This window comes from Papaver somniferum, chromosome 10, assembly GCF_003573695.1.
Source record: "Papaver somniferum cultivar HN1 chromosome 10, ASM357369v1, whole genome shotgun sequence".
Taxonomy (NCBI): Eukaryota; Viridiplantae; Streptophyta; class Magnoliopsida; order Ranunculales; family Papaveraceae; genus Papaver; species Papaver somniferum.
The window spans coordinates 112,516,492-112,523,414 of NC_039367.1; the positions used below are offsets into that span (position 1 = coordinate 112,516,492).

A 6,923-nucleotide genomic window follows, 5' to 3' on the forward strand; every position below is an offset into this window, starting at 1 on the left:
GATAAGAACCCCCTCAGTTTTAACCGTAATGGCCTGTCTAGACATATTTATCACCACCGGATCCTCAATACAATCATCCCAAAGAATCCACAAATTACCCAAAGAACTAGAAGTAGAATTATGAATTACCTTTTTATTATAACCAGCCAAATTTAACCTTATCATCACATTGTCAGTGCAACGAATCTTAGGCTCAGCAATACAAAGTACTACCGGTTTGTATTCATGCACCAATTTACGTAACTTACTACCCGCTTCCACCTTCGCCACCCCATTAATATTCCAATATAGAACTCTCATCAGGAAACACTCTTATTTTTATTATGAATAGCTTGTGGAATCCTGCTAGGAATCCTACTTTGTAAAACAGGAGAGACACCCTTCCTAACTCGGTTTCCCAAAGCATTCACTTCAGAATCCGAATCTGATTTGGAATCATTAAAACGTTGTTTAGAAGAACTAGAACTTGTAATCAAAACCCGGCTTGGTTTTCTACTTTTCTTTGGCATATCCACTAGTATTTCCGCCCACTTAACACCCTTAACACCTGATGAAGCTTTCTCAGGCGTCAACTCTTCATCCGAACTACCTCCAGAAGTGTTTTCTGCCGCATCCGAACCCCCTCCAGAAAAGTGTTCAACATCATCATTATCCACACCCAACTCATCATTCAAAACATTGAACTTATTAGGAGAAACCACAATAGAAGTTTCAGCAACAGCTCTGTAGCTTGAGATATCCTCAATATTATCAACCACCATGTCTTGCAAAGACTTATTACCAGCCTCAACCGGCGTAAAAGAAGAACTCGCCTCATTCCTGTCACTAGAGTGATTAGTTCTTGCCAATTCACCACTCTTAGTTGACTTAGATGAGGTTGAAATTTCAACCATTGACAACCCAATAACCGAACTCTTTTGCAATGCTAACGCCTTCTTAGCCTTCTCAAAAGCTTTAGACGCTGCATGAAGATTGGCTTCAGTATTCACTAAATCATTCTCTAGTTGAAGAGTTTGCTCCAAACCACCAGCATTCTCCACTAAACCAACTTCAACCACCCCATTCACCACAGCTCCACCGTGCCCTACAGCAAGAGCATCATCCACATTACCACCAGCACCGTTAACAACATCATGAACCACAATAGCACCATCGTTTACACCACCTACAGCAGCGCCAACACCTACAACAACAGCGTTTACACCACCTACAGCAGCGCCAACACCTACAGCAACAACGTTTGGACCACCAGCAACAGCCACAATTGCGTTAGCTCCATCACCCTTACGGTTTCTCCTATTACGCACATTCTGCCACTCCCCTTTCGCATCAGCCTTAGAAGTTTTCTCATCATTCTTTGATTGTCTTCTACATTCAACATCATTGTGACCAATTATGCAGCACTTCATACAGAATTTTGGTGATTTTGGGATATCCAAGTATTGCCAAAACGTCCTCCCCCCAGCTGTAATCTTAATTCTATTTGGAATGTGTTTTGCAAAATCCACATCTACCAAAACTGAAGCAAAGTTTCCATACTCCAGATTTAGGGTTCTTTGATCAACCACAATAGGAGTCCCTAAAACTTTTCCCATAGATAACAAGTTCTTCTCAGTCCATAGTTCTGCATGTAAACCAGGAAAGTGAACCCATACGTTTGCATGAGAAGTTTTTTGACGATCAGGATCAAAACCTGGGTACCAATCCATTAACTTGAGTTCATGCTGTTGAACAAACCACTTTGTACGTCTGATTCTCTCCTTAGTTTCCTCATCTTGTAGCATAATAACAAAGAAACCTTTTCCCATAGTCATAAACCTAACAGAATTAGGATTAATCTGCCATTGAGATATTAAAAGAGTTTTTACCTCAAAGAACTTCAGCCCCGTGAAGTTTAGTCGTGCAATGAAACTGTGTTGAAAGGGTTTACAACCCTCTTCATAGTAATCCACGGGTATAACAAGGGATGGTTCTCCATCAATCAGAGTAGGATTAGGTAAACTAGTAATATCAATTCCTGTTGGTTTTAGGGTTTGTTTTCCCCTTACCTTGTCCGCAAAGGATTGGTGTTGCTGAATCCGTGATGAACTAGGATTATTTTCTACCATATTGAATTCGTGATGAACTATGAAACCTACGTGAAAAAACTAAACCCTAGTGTTTTCGCCAGAGTTTCTCTTTCCTCTCATGTTATTGTAGCAGTCTTATTCCTTCTGTTTCTCTTGTAACAGTCGATCTGCAACACATATAAACGTTGCGATTGAACTGTTTTACTCCCTTTGAGTCTCTTCACCTTTGAAAACACCTTTTGAGCAATGGAAAAATATTTTGAACCTGTTTTTGATATGAGGAGCTAAACCCCATTGCTGAGGCGATAGAGGAAGCTATTTTTCCAATAAAGAGTGGTATTTTCTATTTATCTTATTTATTAAAATTATTTATATGATTATTTGCCTTGTTTGAGAATTGTTTTAATGTTTTTTATTCAACAATTGTGATTTCCATTGATGGTATATGCTTGGACTTAGGTTTTTGATATCCCATGCTTTTGATTTACACTTGTTATTTTAAAAATCTACTTGTTGCAACATCTTAGAATCAATTTAAACGAAAAAATTGAATAAATATAAATATTGGATTTAAATCACTTTGAACTTGGAAAATAGTGGAATCTTAGCCTCAGTGTTCTTTTAATATTGATAAAAATATCATCTTTGTTTTAGTTTTCTATTTTTGTTTTAGAATTTAAGTCTATATTTTATCCTTCGCAAGTCTGAGAATCGAACCACTTTTATCACTATCTACAATCACATCAATTTTTGGCGCCGTCGACGGGATTTGCTTTTAGGGTTTTTAGACTTCGTTTTATTTTATTTATTTATTTTTATTTTTTTAGGTTTTTATTATTTTTGTTCTTTTTTACGTTTTTGGGTATTTATCTTTTGTCTACAGGTTTTGGATCATAAAGCGAATTGAGCCAAGGAGTTTGGTGATTTCGTAAAGACTGGAACTTAAAGCATAATGACTTGGAGCGAAAGCTTAAAGCAAAAAGAACGGAGAAGAAGACAATTTCTTTTTAGATATTTTTTTTTTCTAGGGTTTGTTTATTTTTCTTTATAAAAAAAAGAGAGAGAACTGTATTAGGGTTTGTTATTTTTGTAATTTTTCTTTTCTTTTTTTTGGACACTTGGACATTGGACTTTGGACATTATTATTTTTTTAACCCTAAGGAAGGGTTGGTTTAAATATAAACTGTGTGCATAGAAGGACGGTGATTACGATATCGCCTCGGCCCCTCGGGTTCGTACATGACATAGGAGTCATGGCCCGAGTCGACTTCAGCGGTTCTTCGCCCGTCTGGTACGGGAGGTAAGTTTTTCGAAACACCCGCGAATCCCCTGTCAGCGGGTTTACTATATTCCTTCGTTTGCATATATGATGAGGACTTGAAAACGGCTGCTTTAATTTCCTAGTAAAGGGAAAGGACTGGCCATACAAGATAAGGGTTCGGATTTCATCACCGTTCTCTTCTTGCCCGCCTTAGGAAAACGAAACCAAACGCGAACCTAAGCCTAAAATTTTGACTAGAACGAGATCTATAGGGTAACGAGCTTAATAGGAAAGTCGTTCGAAGAATATTGGTTACTCTTTCGAGCATACTTCGAAGTTCTTGAAGGTTTCTGTGAGTTGAATGCGTGACTGTGCCGCCTTGTAATCGGTGAGGCCTTGGGTATCAAAGCTCCACTAAGCTTCCCTTGCCTCGATTCAACTTACTTTGACTCGGATTGATTCCAGAGGGGTTTGCTCAGATTGTAACGAGTTCCTTTTCAAAAGAATAGAAGCTGGTCTAGAAACAATCTAAGTGGAGCCATCATGCTTTTTGTTTGCTAGAAATTTAGGTTTGATTTGGTTGAGTCAGCCTTGTTTTGTGTTTGCATAGAATTCCCTACCTTATTCTGTTGCATGCCTGAACGTAAAAGAGACGCCCTAGGTAGATTTGTTAAAGAGAAACCTAGTAGTTCTAAGCGTCTTGATTACCTCAATTTAGAAAGTCCGATTCGTGAAGATTCCGTTTTTGAACGTCCGTTTGAGGAAAGAATCCCTGATAGTCCAATATCACCAGAAATGACAACTCTGAAAGCCTTGTTGAATCCTACTAGGACTAATCGTCCCTCGTGTATCAGGTTACTTGAAACTGAAGCAAATTATTAACTTAAGCCTGGAACCTTACAGTTTCTCCCAATATTTTTAGGAAAAGAAAATGAAAACCCCTATTTCCATGTTAGGTACTTTGAGGAAATTTGTAGTACCCTGAAAATTAGAAACCTTGATGATGATGCTTTAAAACTCAGGTTATTCCCCTTTTCCTTAAAAGATAAAGCCAAGTCGTGGATGTATAGTTTGGCTTCCGAATCAATTAAAACCTATGAAAAACTTACATCTGCCTTTTTGAACAAGTTTTTCCTAGGCACAAAACCTCGTCTATTAGGATGCAAATCTGCACGTTTACACAACAGAAGGGAGAATCTTTGTATAGGTATTTGGAAAGTTTCAATGATTTATTAGCCCAATGTCCTCATCATGGTTTAGAAAAGGTTAGGTTAGTTCAGATCCTTTATGAGGGTTTAGATTATCCCACCACAACTACAGTAGAGTCCATGTGTACAGGTGGGTTTGAAAACCAAACAGTTGATGATGCGATGACATATTTGCATGAAATCGCCGAAAAGACCCAACAGTGGGAAAGCAATAGGGTACCCCAGAAAACAATTCTTCTAGGCAGAGGAAACATTAATAGGGTAGAAGGAAGCTTTGAATCAGATGCCAAAATTGCTGCTATAGCGAAAAGGTTATAAGCTTTAGAAGTGGGTCACACTAGTGGTAGATTGGAGCCTTTTTGGGAAGGCCAGAATAATGAAGAGTAATCCAATGCTCTCTATAATAACACTAGGTATGATAACCGTCAGAAATTTGACCCATATTCAGAAACCTATAATCCTGGTTGGAGAAACCATCCGAACCTTTCATGGTCTAAGGGCCAGAGTCAAGGTCAGTTTAGTAATTCTAATGCTCCCCCAGGTTTTGGTTACACTAAGAATTCATCAGGCCTAGAAAACAAAACGACTAGCTTAGAGAAATCTATTAAGATGTTAGAAAAAACTCAGGATATGTTAGCACAGAGCCAAATTAGTTTTCAACAGGAAACCAAGCATAACTTTCAAACTAATGCTCAGAGCCTTGCTAAGCTAGAACTTAAAGTCGGCCAAATAGCTAAGACCTTAAGTGAGAGAGATAACGGAAGGCTCCCTAGTCAGACTACCCCCAACCCTAGAGGAGTTCATGAAGTAAGTGCAAAACCATCAAATCAATTGAATGCTATTAGAACCATTAGGAGTGGTAGAGTAGTAGACAATCAGGTAACCATTCTCGATAGTGAACATACTGTAGTTCACCCCTCAGGATCTCATCCCTCAGGACCACTAACTGAGGGGACTGCTAAAATTTCCGATGATGCCAATTCGGTTCCTGAGAGGTCTGATTCTGTTCCTAGAGCCCCATTTCCCCAGCTATTAGCATCAACAAAGAAAGAATCGAACTTTAATGACATATTAGAGGTTTTTAAGCAAGTGACCATAAACCTTCCTTTATTAGATGCAGTTAGGCAAATTCCTGCTTATGCCAAGTTCCTTAAGGATATGTGTACGCGAAAGCGAAAACTTAGCGTCCATAAGAAAGCCTTTTTAGCTAGTCATGTAAGTTCAATCATTCAGAACACTACCACTCCAAAGTACAAAGACCCAGGTTCCCCAACCATTGCTTGTACATTAGGTAAACACCGGGTAGAAAAAGCTTTACTTGACTTAGGAGCCAGTGTGAGCTTACTGCCGTACCATATGTACTTACAGCTAGGACTTGGTGAAATGAAACCTACTCAGATAACACTGCAGTTAGCTGATAGGTCTGTCAAAATTCCTCGAGGTGTTATCGAGGATGTTCTTATTGAGGTCGACAAGTTTATTTATCCAGTGGATTTCGTGGTCCTAGATACCCAACCTGTCCCTGACCCAGAGAACCAGATACCTGTGATTTTAGGTCGCCCATTCTTAGCTATATCTAATGCGATGATAAACTGTCGAAATGGTGTGATGAATTTATCCTTTGGTAATATGACTATCGAAATGAACATTTTTAATGTCAGTAAGCTACCTTATGAGCTAGATGACACATGTGTTAAAGAGGTGAATATGATAGAATCCATAGTTCAGGAGTCATTACCAAACATCTTGTCTGAAGACCCATTAGAGAGTTGTCTATCCCGTTTTGGTTTAGATTTTGACGATGATAGTACCATTGAACAAGTGAATGCTCTATTAGATTCTACCCCTGTGTTAGACACTGATAGATGGAAAGCTAGGTTCGAACCATTACCAGCTTCTGAGACTACCTCAGTTCCTTCCTTAGAAGAGCCCCCTAAGTTGGACCTCAAACCACTACCAGATAACCCGAATTATGTGTTCTTAGGCCCATCTGAGACTTCACCTGTGATTTTTGCTGCCGACTTGGATAGTGATCAGGAAAGTAGGCTAGTAAAAGTACTTCAAGATACTAAGGAAGCTTTAGGATGGTCTATAGCAGACATTAAGGGTATTAGTCCTACCGTTTGTATACATCAGATTCATTTAGAGGAAGACTCCAAACCGTCTAGGGAGATGCAACGTCGACTGAACCCTAACATGAAAGAAGTAGTTCGAAGAGAGGTGCTTAAGTTGTTAGATGCGGGTATTATCTACCCAATTTCAGAAAGTAAGTGGGTCAGCCCCGTTCAGGTTGTTCCCAAGAAATCAGGTATCACTGTAGTCCAGAATGAGGATAATGAGTTAATCCCAACCCGAGTGACCACGGGATGGCGTGTCTGTATCGAC

The 6,923-nt window shown here is 39.1% G+C and overlaps 1 non-coding gene across 1 annotated transcript; it reads right to left on the minus strand.

Moving 5' to 3' along the window:
- Positions 1-4,484: 4,484 nt before the first annotated feature.
- On the minus strand, positions 4,485-4,588 carry LOC113319942. Its single transcript, XR_003345898.1, has one exon. It is a non-coding gene; the product is annotated as a small nucleolar RNA R71 (small nucleolar RNA).
- Between the last annotated feature and the right edge of the window lie 2,335 nt (positions 4,589-6,923).